General features: G+C 52.7%; 1 pseudogene; it reads left to right on the forward strand.

Moving 5' to 3' along the window:
- Positions 1–380: 380 nt before the first annotated feature.
- On the forward strand, positions 381–9,105 carry LOC132244058 (protein SLFN14-like; annotated as a pseudogene).
- The last annotated feature ends 5,206 nt before the right edge of the window (positions 9,106–14,311 follow it).

A 14,311-nucleotide genomic window follows, 5' to 3' on the forward strand; every position in this document is an offset into this window, starting at 1 on the left:
CACTGCTAGGTGCGCAAACGTGACTCTCAAGACAAACCAGGAGATGTCAAAAACGAATCCACCGCCTTAAAAAGATTCTGACCTGGTCCCGCTTTTCTCAGGTCTTTGCAACAGAAGAACAACTCCATTGCTTGTCTGTAGTCAAAACACAAGTGAGTGCTACTAAGAGCTGGCAGTTTCCAAGGGGGATGGCTCCAGTCCCTGGCGGCTACGGACCACCCGCTGTAGCGAGCTCACAAGCTGCGGTGTCCCGGCTCCACGCGGCCCCGCCCCGCCCCGCCCCCTGCAAGCACGTTTCCGCTCGTGGTTTTACTGCTTCCCGGCGTGTCCGGGCGGCCGCGGCGGGGAGCGTGCTCGGGGGAGCCACAGGCCCCGCTTAAAACTCGGGGCGCCGCGGAAGGGCGTCTGCGGCCGTGCCCGCATCTGGGCGGAGCACGGCTCGGGCTCGGGCTCGCTGCGGCCAGGGCCTCCCGCCATGCCAGCGCCTCCCGCCACGCCACAGGCCCAAACGCAGCGCGGCAACCCGCAAGGGCTCCTCAGCTCGGCTCGGCCCAACGGGGGCTCCGGGCTCCTGCCTTGGGGCGCTCCGCCCTGGCATCCGCCCGCGCGTCTCGAGCTTCCCTGGAGGGCGCCGGGCTGGACAGCCCCCGGGGAGCGGAGTCGTGTCGAGCAGCCCCGGCCTCGCCTGCTCTTCGCTCTGCTGCCCTGGGAAGGAAACTCCAAGATCACTGGAGAAAACCGAGCCGCGCAGAGCACGGTCCTCCCCGCAGCGCAGCGCAGCACACGCGAGGACAGCCGGGGTGGGCGGCTGCCGGCCCCTCGCTTTTCAGGTGACGGGAAGGGCCCAAGGCCCCCCATCCTTGCATGGCTTTGAGCCATGTTGAATAGGACCTGTCTGCACTCTGCAACTACCAGTAACTGCTAAACTGCACCATTGCTTCACTCGGGTGCAAGATACCACCTGGCCCTAGGTTTTCACATACCCTTGGTTAAACCCACATATCACACCCTTCTCCCATGTCATTGCTGACAGTAGCCAGCCACTGCTCCATACCACAGGGGGCAACATCTTTGGCAGGTATGCCACAAATTAGCCCCGCATGCTCCCCTAGTGCTGCTCCAATCCCCTACTGTGCCTGATCCGCTGCTCTGCCTCCTGCTTCCTGCCCTGTGCTCCCTGCTACTGAGACCCCGACTCCATGCGGTGCCCAATGACTAGGGAGACAGGGAAGATCCAGTTGCTCGGAGAGCAAGCAGGGAGCAAACACCAGCACGTGTTGCACGACAGCAACTTTATTCAGAAGGGAGACAGCTTCGGGGGAGCTCCCAAAAAATACCGGGGAGCTGCAGTAAACATTAGTTCTTTTCACATTTATATACCTTGGTTTATACTCATTAACATTTACTCCACCTTTGCCCCTCATTTGTTCCACCCATATCCTCCTATCTCAAGCTCTGTCTCTGTTTATGGTTTACTTCATTAGCATAAGATTGCCTATGCATTTCATTTATTTACATACCTTTTTGCTATGGGGGCATGCGTAAGACCGTGAACTCAGCTTCTCTCGGTCAATTGCTGTTTCTTGCAGACTTCTGCTTCATCTCCAAGGTCTTGCTTCGGCTTTATCTCCTGACAATAGCTGGTGGGCTGCATCTTATTTCCTTACACCATGAACTTACAGCGCTATGACATTGCTAGAAAACTGCTTGCCTAAGCATCTGCAGTGTTACTTTTAATATATCATTCTGCCTTGCGGTCTGCAGCTTTGCTGAGGCAGAAAGAAGCCTTTATTCAGCTGCAAATCCAGCACTCCCAAAGATCCAAATAGTGTCACCCTAACAGTTCTCTCCGCAGCGCTGCCTTCTGCTTCCTGCCCTTGTCCCCTCCCTGATCTGCTGCGTGCTCTGCATAGAGGCTGTCCATGCCACACAGGACACGCCTATCACAAATTGGCCACCCTAACCATACAATGGAGCGGTGAAAGGAGGCATGTTGGATCACTCATTGTATACATATACCCCTTTCCTTTGATCACACACAGAGATTAAGGGGAGAAGGTCTCACCCCCTTCCCAACCCAGAAGACAGTTTTCCCATCACACTCCACATTATAATTACAGCACTCCCAAGGCAGTTACAATTAACACACTGAATACTGCTGGAGTGCATGCAGATAATTTCCAGGGCACATTGCCCACCCCAAAGTGCAGTTACAGTTGTGTTGGCATGTACTTTAAATTGGTATTATTTTATTTTCAAAAATCAGAGTCTATGTTCTGGAGAGAGAGGACAGGGATTCCCAACCTTTTATGCTAAGGTCCGGCAAACAGTGGACCAGAAATGGCTCAGTATAAAAAAGGGTTGGCTGCCTGTCTGCAGTATGCTGGTCATTCCCAGTCCACAGTTTGCCAGTCCGTGGTCACTTCTGGTCTGGCAACCAACCCTCCTGCAGACCAGTAGCCAACCCTTAACAGTCCGGCACCGGCCCACAGCCCACGGTGTTGGGAACCCCTGAGATAGGAGATACCACTGGATTACTTAGCCCTCCTTCACTGAGGGCTAAGCTACCACATTTAAATTCCATTTACCACGGGGTAAGGCTGTTTACATGTGCCATTATTGCAGAACAGCTTATGTGCACTAAAGCCCTGCTCCCTCCTACCTCAAAGTTGTGTGTATGTCCATCCCATAAGACTCTGATGTTACTTTGAAAATTCCTCCCAGAGTCTTAGAGTCCATATTACTGTATCTAGTGTGAAGATGTGGTATTGATTATAACCATGTGTTTCCAAAGGTTTCTGAAAGTTCTGGCTGTTAAAGAAGCAGGATGACCCAGAAGGAGAAACCATTGCATATTTATGATACAGACTATCCTGATGTGGTTGTAGATGTAGGAAAAGTAACTCTGGGTGAGAAGAGGAAAAAAATGGCAGGTGATCATATAAGGACACAAAACAGTGTCCTTATCCCAGCAGCGTGTGCACTATTAAATTCTGGAGGTGGTGTGATAACACTAGAGATTGAAAATGAGGATTACAACTACAAAAATTATGGCATTGGACTGGATATAGACACCTCCTTTAGGAACTGTTATTAAATCTCCAGGTTTGACAAAATATTTTAACTATATGCAGCAAAACAGCAAATTTCTGATTTTTATTAAATCTTGGAGCAGTGAGAAGTTGTCATCAGCCCCAGCTCTCTTGAAGCCACATATTTGCTCCCTAAATTCTGGATTGTGTCAAAAATCTCTCGCCTCTGTTGTTAGCCTGAAACCAGATGAAGCTTTTGAATTTCTTGAGGAGAGGAAAGCTAATTCTAGGCAAAGATATGAAGAAGAGACAGGTCCAACAGCCAAGAGAGCCCGATAGATCAACACTCAAGCAACATTGGAACCTAATGTGCAGGAGAAAAATGACATACTTGAAGCTACTGTGAAATGTTTTGAAAGAGATGAACTGCTGCCATTCACTGAGTCTACGCATGTTGAACTTAAAGGCTTTGCAACAAAGAATGTCTTGAAATATGTTAAAAGCACTCTTCCAAATTATGTATCTGCATTTGCAAACACATAAGGCTATTTAAGTATTGGAGTGGATGATAAGAGGACAGTGTGGTTGGATGTCAAGAGGATGTGAATGTTGACAGGTTACGAATGGAAGTAATTCATGGCATCGGGAATTTGGCTATCTATCATTTCTGCAAAGCAGGGGGAAAAGCAAAATATGAAATCAAAATCTTGGACGTATATGATGCATCTAAAAAAAAATATGGTTATGTTTGTGCTGTGAAAATTGAGCTGTTTTGTTGTGTTGTGTTTTCATGCAACCCTGATTCATGGATTGTGAAGGCCCGGCTTGCCAAAAGACTGACAGTCACGGAATGGACAGACATGATGGTGGCTGCTGACCCGGGTCTTATGAAAGAAGAAAAGTCTCATAGCTAATTCCTCCTGATCTTTGGCTTTCGTGCTTCTAGGGTGGTGATCCACCTCTCAGATGTCTCGTTGAAACGATAATATAAAGGGCTCTAAAAAACTCTGCCTTTATCCTGCCAAGGACATGTGCAGGGCTTTACATGTATGAAGCACTGACAAACATTGTGGGTGAGGGCTGATTAAGAAACTGAATTAAATAAAAAAAAAAAGGAGTAGCCACATAAAAAGGCCAAGCTGTATGAGAAGCACTAGGGACCTGGTTTGTGGATTTAGGAGAATACAGTGGTATGGGCCCCACAGTATTTCAACTTAGGTACAAGTAAACAGGAAGGCAAACATCTTCCAGGCATGTGAGTTCGACTTTATGTCTTTCCAAGTAGTAGGATTTTCTTTCCACAACCCAACCTGTGGGACATTTTCAAGTAATCTATGATCCAGATGCCATTGGAATCAATGGGAATCTTCCTACTGATTTTAGTTCAGGCACTAAGGGCATTTTTACACGTGCTCTGGAAGGCATGGGAGGGTGCTTTAATTAGCGAGCTGTGCTAATTAAAAGTGCCCAAGCATCACGTGTATCAGCATTTCCACACTAAAAAATGGTGGCAGGGCGCTTTGAACTAAAGCTCATTGAATGAGCTTTAGTTCAGAGTACCCCACTGCCATTTTTCAGCACAGAGATGCTGATGCACATGATGCTAGCGTCTGCTGGAGCTCATTAATTTGAGTCTGCCAGAGCATGGAATTAACTTCTCGATTATTAATCAAGTCTGCTCCAATGCACTGCAGCAGGCTCTCTGCACATGTATAGGAGCCCTAAGAGAGGAGGCACACAAAGGCCTTGAGATGTATTTACAGTCAAGTGAAGAGGACTACATCTAAGGCTGGATTCAGAATGTCTCATTATGCACATAAGGGATACTTTGCCCACCTACATCCCAAGCAGTGATTCAAAGTCACTTTGTGCTGGCATGCACAACACTCATTATGAGTTCATATGCCTTATACGTTTCCATTTTGGAGGGCAAAGTTCCCAAAGCGTCTTTACTCAGGCCAGTGAGCCTGCTGAGATCTGACCTGAAGCAGCCACTTGCAAGCCTAACTTCCACTTAAGATTTTTCCAGCACTTGCAGGAGGTGCATGAACTCTGCCTGCAGCCTCAGAGAGGACCCAGAAGTTAGGCAGAGTTATTAAAAACCTACATCTAAAATCAACTACAAGGTATTCAGTTCAGATCTAAAATCAACCTCACTGCCTTCTAACTACCAGGGTACAGGTGGTGCCCAATACCCTAGTATTTACAGTATTTACCCAAGAAGTAGGGACCTGAGTTCTAGGCCTTCTTTACCCCTAGAGGATTTGAATCCAGTTCCCTAGAGAATGCCCTCACCACTAGACTACAGAATAGGAAAGATCACTGTTTCTCAACCTGGATCACAAAAAATATATGAAAGGGTCGCGAACAAACTTTAAAAATGGATCAACAACCTTTAAAAATGGATTCTCCTTTCAAGGAGAAAAATGTGGGAAACTGTGGCTTTTCCCTTGCAAGTTGGCAGAGTTCCAGCCTAAGAGGGGCTGTTTGGGGCCTCCCTTGCCCCACACACTGTGGACTGACAGCAGAGGGCAGTGGGTTAGGAGGAGGGGCACTGGGTCAGGACAGGCCATCAATGTTTACAAATGGGTCCTGATACAAAAAAGGTTGAGAACCCCTGGGATAGATGAAGGATAGATGTGGCATCCAACCACACTGGACCAATAGACAGCCAAGAGTCATGGGGCCAGAAAAACAAGCAAAAGGAAGCCTGCCTGTGTAGCCTAGTGGTTACAGTACTCCCTTGGGAGGAATAACCCTTGGCTTATATAGCTCCTATTGCCAGAGACAGGATTCTTATCTGAGATATTCAGGACTAGGTATTTGGGCATTTGACCTTCCAGTGGTGATTGGATTGAGGCAATGAAAAGTGGGTGTTAACATGAATTTTAATTGTTTTTCCTAGATCTTTCCAAATTGGCTGCAGACTTCATGAGTCAGCTAAGTGTGTCAGGTGCACCTCCGCTGGCCAAACCAATCTATTTAAAGCAAGGCCTCGGCTGTTTGGAAGATCTGCAAAAGCGTCTTTTTGCAGGTACAGTGGAGTGAGCATGTTTCAAAAGTTTTTTGAAATTAAGAGAGGCTGGATGATTGGGAAGGGAAGGGAAAGGAAGGGGAGAAGAGACTACTACTATATATTCCAATCACAAACTGTTGGCTTTAACCCTGAGGCTGTAAATCAGGGGTGGGCAAAATATGGCCCATGGGCCAGATTCAGCCCACCAAGGAATTTTATCTGGCCCACAGTGGATCCCTCAGCCCTGCCCAGCCCAGCTGTAGGGGGCAGCCCCGGCTGTGGCATGTGTGGCCAGTCACACCGCCCCCCAAGCTTGCAGAAGGGCTGGAGAGGTGCAGCAGCTCGACTTCACTTTCTGACAGCCCCTGCAGTGGTGGCTCCTCCCTTGCTGTTTTGCAGCTTTCCCGCCACTTCCCGGCTATACTAGGTACTAGTCCCCTCTCCCCTCCTCCATGCTTTTCCCTCCCTCCTGTTTGCCCTGCCACCTTCAGGGCACTATGCTCCTCTTCCTCTGCCCCTTCCCTGCCAGATTGCTCCCTACCCCATGGCAAACGATAAACAGTAAGGTGTTACCGATTATCAATATGTGAATGGGTAAACATTTAAACATTCACATCCGTAGTATGGACATATTGGCCCCAAAAATTCCTTGCCATTGCACAGGCCCAAGGCATTGGTAAGAGCCTTGTCATTTCTGCTCTCCTTTTCTGACACATTGCCAGTTTTGAGGCATTTATTGTTTAACACTAAAGACCCTTAGTTTGTCATATTCTGTCGCATGGTGTTTCCTATCTGTGGGGAGGATAACAGTGTAGATCTTGGATGTAATATCTTAATTGCCCTTGATTACAGATGCCTGGGCTTATGACCGCGGTGGCTTTTCCAGTCCTACATACATCTTTCTTGGAAAGGTGCTAATGTTATTTTATTATTGTTTTCCACTGTCTCTTTCTCTCCCTCTCTCTCCTGAAACCCTAGTGAATTCTAGTGGGATAACATACCGTCCAGAAAAACTCAGCCAAGAACTGTTCTCAGAATATCAGGACGTGGAGGATTTAATAAAAGAGCAAAGGAAAGCTCTGGAGGCTTCCCAGAGACTACTGATATTTTCCAGAAGCTGAGCTGTTGATGTTGGATTGTCAGAGAACCAGAATGTTGTCTACAATGCCCTCTTAATAGCCACAGGCAAACACCCTACGCTGTACACAGTCACTGAGAAGAGCCATCCCGCAGCCATGCCTGATTATGCAAGAAACTCTGCTCAGACATTAAAGCAAACACTGGTAAATATTGGGGGATACACGGAGAAGGTATGTGTGATTCCACAACTCCTCAAGCTTCAAACCAATGGATAAGAAGAAAATGTCAGGTTTCAGGTTGCAGACTCAGGTTTGATCACTCGAGGAAAAGCAAGAGCTTCAAGAAAGGCATCCGTGAGGCGTGCCAAAAATGTCAAGGCTTCCTCACAAAGAAACCTCAGGACTGGTTCAGTGAGAATGATTGGGAAATGCATGCCTTCCAAATGGAGAGAGCACACAGTGACATCAGCTCCAAATAGAAGTGCCCACATTTGTGACCTTCAGTACAGAACAGTCACTTGATGGACCCTGCCACATGGACAGTTTTGCACACGTAGGGGAAGAATTCATGTCCCCCATGTGTGTGTTAGCTAAAGCCACCATTGAGTCAGTGTGTAACGTAATAAAAAGACAGGAGAATTTATTAGTACTGCAAATCCTTCTGAAATTTCATAGATTTCATAGACATCAGGGCTGGAAGGGACCTCGGAAGATCATCGAGTCCAGCCCCCTGCCCAAAGAGCAGGAAGTCAGCTGGGGTCATAGGATCCCAGCAAGATAAGCATCCAGTTTGCTCTTGAAGGTGTTCAATGTAGGCGCTTGAACCACCTCCGGTGGCAGGCTGTTTCAGACCTTGGGGGCTCGGGCAGTAAAGAAATTCTTCCTTATGTCCAGCCTGAAACAGTCTTGTAGTAGTTTATGACCCTTCGACCTGGTCGTCATCCCTAAGGGTGCTCTGGTGAACAAACGTTCCCCCAAATACTGGTGGTCACCCCTGATAAACTTATAGGTGGCCATCAGATCACCCCTGAGCCTGCGCTTTTCCAGGCTAAAGAGCCCCAGGGCTCTCAGCCTGTCATCGTAGGGTCTGCTTCCCTGACCTCTGATCATGTGCGTGGCTCTTCCCTGGACTCTATCAAGCTTCTCCACATCCTTTTTGAATTGTGGAGCCCAAAACTGGACGCAGTACTCCAGCTGCAGGCTCACCAAGGCTGAGTACAAGGGGAGAATGACGTCCCGGGATTTGCTTGAGAAGCATCTATGGATGCAAGCCAGCATTTTGGTCGCTTTACTAGCCGCAGCATCTCATTGCTATGGACTCACCTAAGGGTTTCACTGTAAAGAAGCTGCTTGGGTTTGGTATAGCACATCCTTCTGCCCATTTACCCAGTCTTTGCTTTCCATTTTCCCTGAGGGTTTTTATCCCTCTACTTGCCAGAGGAGGCTGAGCCCTTCCTGAGCCTGGAACAGGCTCAGGTTTCAGATGGCAGATCCCATTCCTCTTTCTATGCAGGTACTGTCCATGTGGGAGCTTTGCCCTCTGAGGTGCAGCTCCCCGGCCTGATACCGGCAGAGATCCCAGGAAGTGGGAGCACATGGGGTGCTCCAGCAGACTGCAGAGAGGCTGCTCCTGGCAGGGGAAACACCATGGATCTGGGTCCATGCAGGCAGTTTTCCTTAAGCGTTCCTGGGGATAACTGTTTTTCTGGCGTGGTTTAGTACCCGCCAAGGAGTTGGGGCTTAAAGCCCACTTTATGGATATGGGAGGCTCCTCCCTCGCTTGCTTCTGCGGCCATAAGGCTGAGGGCAGGAGAATCTTGGGGGCATCTGAACCCCAAACCTCTGGGCTTGGGCCTGCTGGTTGTAGGGCCACTTATGGGTCTGAACTGACTCACTGATTTGGACTTCACTGGGCTGATTTGGCTTAGAACATGAAAAATGTCTTTAAGAAATAAAATGTGCCTCAAAGAATGCTAAAGCGGTTTCATTTTCATGGCTTTTTGCCAGAGCTAGACAGCGCTGTAATGGCTTGTCTCACACTAAAGGCTTCTTGCCATTTTGGGGGGGATTTTTCTGCTCTGTAAAGACATGGACCATAATGGGATAGCAGTAAAGGCTAGAGCCCACTGCTAGAGCTGAACCTCTGGCTTCATGATCCTGAAACATTCCCAGTTAAAGTAGCACCTGATGAACTTCCAAGTAGTTAAGAGGGAGCTTCCTGAGTAAAGGATGGGGATGTGGTATATGGGAGGTCCCTTCAAGGGGTCAGCAGTGGGATGACCCAGTCTCTCCCCGTGATGCCGTGTAGGTGCAGTTTGTGCTGGTAGGTAGTTGTAGTTCTCCCTGCAAGCTGTGAGCTTGTGAGTTGCTGAATCCTCTTCCTAATAAAGATCAAGATCTTTGCCACCCCGCCGGTCTTAGCTGAATGGTGACTCGTGGACAGACCCCAAAGGCATGGAGGTCTGAGTGAGTGCTCCATCCCTGGGACCCAATGCCATACAGCAAGCACTATCGTTGGGCCCATCCCTGACACTTGGGCTCATGTGAGGACCCCACAAGCGTCCTGAGTTGGTCATTCGGTTGTGCCAAATCTATGAGCATGCCCGTCCCTGCTCCCCCTTCCCCATGTGGAGTGACAGGGCCCAGGGAGTGTCCCCCTGAGCTGCGCGTGTTTGCCACATCCCCTTCCTGGGGGCGGGGGTGGGGACAGGGGCAAGAGCACCATCAAGAAAGTCCACTCCTAGTGACTGCACTGTGCTGGGGAGCTGAGCTGTATATGAGCAGGGGCAAGAGGAAACCCCCACGAGGAATCATGTCGGGGTGCTCCTGTAAGAGTCTAAGAAATGGGAAATATTTCTCTCCGATAGAAGCAGGGGTGAAGGGTTCAGAGGCCTTTGCAACTCTGGATTTGCAGATGGGGCAGGGCACATCTGTTTGTATGTGCACAAGGGTGTCACTGCTCCGTGTGTGTGCACGCGAGTGTCACTGGGGGGCCGGGGCAGTGTGCATGCATGTATACCTCCATATGTGTTACAGCTATGTGTAGCACAGGGCACTGTCTACGTGCTGCACCGGGACCAGGCCCAGCACCGCCGGGTAGGGGAGGCCGCATTGGAAGTAGGTGCATGCTGAGCCTTGCTCCAGCCAGCTTGTTCTTCCCGGGATCCTGTCATCCCGCCCTGCACAGAAAGGGGCTAAGGTACAGCTGGTCTCTGTTCCCTGCCACAGTCACTGCCCTGATGTGCCCTGACCCCACTGGGCAGTGATCAGAGGGGGCTATTGTTTAACCAGGACCCATTGCACCAGGGCGGGCACTGCTATGACCCTCCAGCCAGGACGGTCACTGCTTAGGACACACAGACAAGGACAGACAATGCGCCCAAATTGCTCAGGGTGTCAGGTCGTCTTGTGACGGGAGGACCCCCAGGCCAGGCCAATCTAAAGGCGCCCACAGCCCCCGCACTCAGCACCTTGCCCGGGTACGAGGCAGACCCCTGGTTGCCATGGCAAAAGAGCTGTTGTGCCCAGTGACATCACAATGCCCAGCCTCACTCTCAGGTACTAGCTCCTCCCAGTGCTCTCCCGCCCTTCGCCCGCGCCACTTGCCCTTCTGCGTCCTCGTGCCTTATCTCTGTTGGTTAGTTAGTTTAGCAGTTTGTTGGGAAGTTTGTTAGTTCTTTAGGTAGTTTCTTAGTTCCTTAGCTAGTTAGATTGTTAGTTTGTTAGCCAGTCAGTTTCTTAGTTATTTAGGTAGTTAGTTCCTAGTTTGATAGTTTGTTAGTCCATTAGATAGTTCAATAGTTAGTTAGTTATTTCATTAGTTCATTAGTTAGTTGTTTGTTTCTTAGTTAGATTAGTAGTTCCTTAGGCACTAGTTAGGTAGTTAGGTTTAGTCCATCCTCCTATCCGGGCATCACAGGCGAGCACCAGTTGCAGACGTGAGTGCCCTTTCTCACTCAGCCGTGGGGGTGGCCCTGGGGACACGGCATGGGTCCGTCCTGGGGACTTTTGGGAGATGTGACAAGCAGTGAGCAGGCCTCCGGTTGGGCAGGGACACAGCACTCGGCCCCGTGCCTTGTCCCTGCTCTCGGCAGTCCGGCTCCTCTTTCCCTCCTTCAGCTCAGGGCTGTGTTTCTCTTGCAGATGCTCCGGCAGGAGAAGCTGCCCCCCCGTGCGCCTGCGCTCCAGCAACCTGGGTGAGACCTAGGCACGTGCCCCACCATGGGAGCAAGAAGGGCTAGGCAGCACGAGAGTCCACAGGGCTGTGTGGCCTCCCGTCCCGGCAGGGTTTGGCTGGCAGGCCAAGCCCACACTGTCCAAGGTGCAATCTGGACAGCCCCCGCCCTGTTCCACCGCCCTCTCCAGCTGTCACCCCCTGCTCTTCACCAGCAAGTTCCCTGGGGAAAGGGAACAGGACTGGCCCCCATGGGCTCCTCACGCTTGGCCAGGTCCTGGCCCTGCAGCCCCTGCCCATGCCCCAGCCCTCGGAGCCTTACTCCTGGCAATGGCCCTGCTGCCCTCTGCTCCCTTGCAAGGTGGCGATCATACGGGCTCTGGGATCCTCATCCTAAAAGTGGTGCTCAGTGCCACCCAGCCTGATGCTCAGCCCTCATGTCCTCTCAGCACCAGATGCTAGCCTGGGCGCAGAAGGGTGGGCCAAAAGAAAACTGCCCCCCATTAAGGGGTCCCCATCTGTCCCCTCCATTGGAGAAGTGCAGGAGAAGAGGGACCATGCACCCAGTGAGTTTGGGACTGGCGTGAGCGGTGGAAGGACTTACATGGTTGCATGGGGAGGGGACAAGGTCCTGCTCCCCGGACGGACTCCCACCCGACCCCAGTGGAGGAAGGCCCTGCCCATGTGGCACGCAGGACTCCTGGCAGGTGCCCCCACGCGTTGAGGCCCAGAGGGGCTGGTCGCCCTGTGCCCTGCAGCAGTGTGGGCCCAGCTGACGCATGGCCCCTTGTCTCCCCACAGGGCTGGGAGCCATGCGGGGGGCAAACGAGGTGAGGGGCCACACATGGCCGCACTCCCCCACTGCCGTGAGTCTTTCCCCTGCCCAGCGAGTGGGACGGGCAGCTGTGAGGGTGGGGGTCTCTTGCCAGGTGCCTCATGCCCCTCCCAGCCCCATGCAGCACCTGGGACCCTGTCGGAAAGTCTCTGTCTCCCACCAACTCCAGGGTCCCTCCAAGACTAAGGGAGGGTCGTGGACTCATCCCCCAATCGCAGGGACAGTCCTTCCCGAATCCGAGTGTCTGGGGGGACCTGGAGCTGGGAGGTGGGGACTCACCTGGGACAGGGGTAACAACCAACCCCTGGGATCCCCAGGGGGGAGCCCTGCATGGCCCCGGGGCTCGGGGGGCCGCCAACCCTGCATCACAGGGAGATGGGACCTTGCTGCCCAAGGGAGCCCATCGCCCCAGACGCTCTTTCTTTCTCCATGAGGACAAACCCCACGGCGGGTACCGCCAGCAGCAGGTGAACGGGTCTGAGCGGGGCTGGGGGCTGTGAGGAGATCAAGTGCGCTGGCTGATGGCTGCACGGAGGTGTGGACCAGAGGGACAAGCCTGGGGCTGGGCTGCAGGATGGAGGGCAAAGGCAGGGCCAGAGGGATAGATGGGGCAAGAGGTGGCTCCATGCGCAGACAGACGGGCAGTGGCGTGAGGCCTCTCTATCCCACACACTTTTGTTTCCTGCAGCTGGAGCTGAAGGCACTCAGGGCCCGCCTGGCTCACCAGGAGCAGGATGCAGCAGTCCTCCTGTCCCGGTAGTTGTGGGCTGGGGGGCACCGGGCTGTTCCTGGGGTGCGGCACAGGGCTCAGGGCTAAAGCCCAGGGCCCGTCCCTGCTTCTGTGCGAGTCTCTCCTTGAGGAAGGGCTGTTTTGTGGGATGACGCCGTCAGTCTCCCTGAGCCCACAAATGTGCTTTGTCCCCACAGTGCTCGGCAAAGGGAAGAGCAGCTCCTGGTGAGTTGGTGGGGGGCGGGGGGCAAGGCCAGCAGCGGTGTGGGGCAGGGGAGGGAGCAGGCTGAGGCCGAGCTTGGCCAGGTGGGTATATCGCAGAGGACATGAAAGCGGGAAACAGAGTCCTGGCACCTTGCATGTGGGGACAGGTGGGGCCTGAGGGTTGCCTCGGGAGGTGGCGCTGTTGGGTGCCCGATATGCTCGTTGCAGCCATGGGCATGGTCTGACGGGCTGGGGTGATTGTGGTGCAGACTCAAGAGGAGGAGCTGCAACAGGAGAATTGCGCCCTGGTGCTGGCCCTCCAGGCACACAGGGAGCAGGGCCAGGCTCTGGAGGACAGTCCCACAGAGGTGAGTTGCTCTGCATGCCCCTGCCCAGGGAGATGGGGAGTGTGTGAGCACCTGTGTGTGCCCAGGGCAAGGCTGTGCCCTGCTGTGCCAGGCCCTGCAGTCGAGGGGCTGGGTGCTGCCCCGGCTCTATGGGTGGAGGGCATGTGTGTGCTGTGCTGGGCACTATGTGAGCCTTGTGGGTGTCACACTGTGGGACCGGTGGGGTGACAGGTGTGGGTCTGTGCTGCACCCACCTCCCCTGCTTCGTGGCTGGCTGTCCCCTCCCCCATACTCTGCTAGGTTGCCAGCACTGTGCCAGGGGCTTGCATTTTGTCCTCACTGCCACTGTTTTTTCATTTGCAAGAGCCTCCTGTGGAGGGGGTCGCGGAGGAGTGCCCGCCCATTACTGTGGAGGCCAGCACCCAGGCAGAGGGCACCCGCCACGAGCACGCCGGTACCAGACCAGGGCCCTCTGCCTGGCCGATGCGGGCTGCCAGGGGGAACCCCTGGCCAGGACAGCGGTGAGCACACCAACAGAGGCTCGCTGATGTCCAAAAACTCTGGGGCACAGGGAGAGGTTTGATGCTTTTTATACTGCTAGTGTGTGGGGGTGCTGGGGGTGTCACGAGCTGCGTTCCCACAGCAGGGCAGGCTGGCGGGCTGGGAGCAGGGGTGTTTGCAGGTCAGGGAGTTCTTATGTCAAAGGGCCTGTTGGGCTGGAATTTAGTCCAGGATGCATCTCCGACCAGTTGCTTCTTGTGCAATCAGAAGGAAACGCCCCTCCCAGGGGGTTGAGGCCGGGACGCAGACCAGTGTTCCCCGCACTGTGGAAGCCAGCACCCAGGCAGAGGGCCCCCAAAATCAGGACGCCTCCACACAGACAAGGGCCCTCTG

This window comes from Alligator mississippiensis, chromosome 11, assembly GCF_030867095.1.
Source record: "Alligator mississippiensis isolate rAllMis1 chromosome 11, rAllMis1, whole genome shotgun sequence".
Taxonomy (NCBI): Eukaryota; Metazoa; Chordata; order Crocodylia; family Alligatoridae; genus Alligator; species Alligator mississippiensis.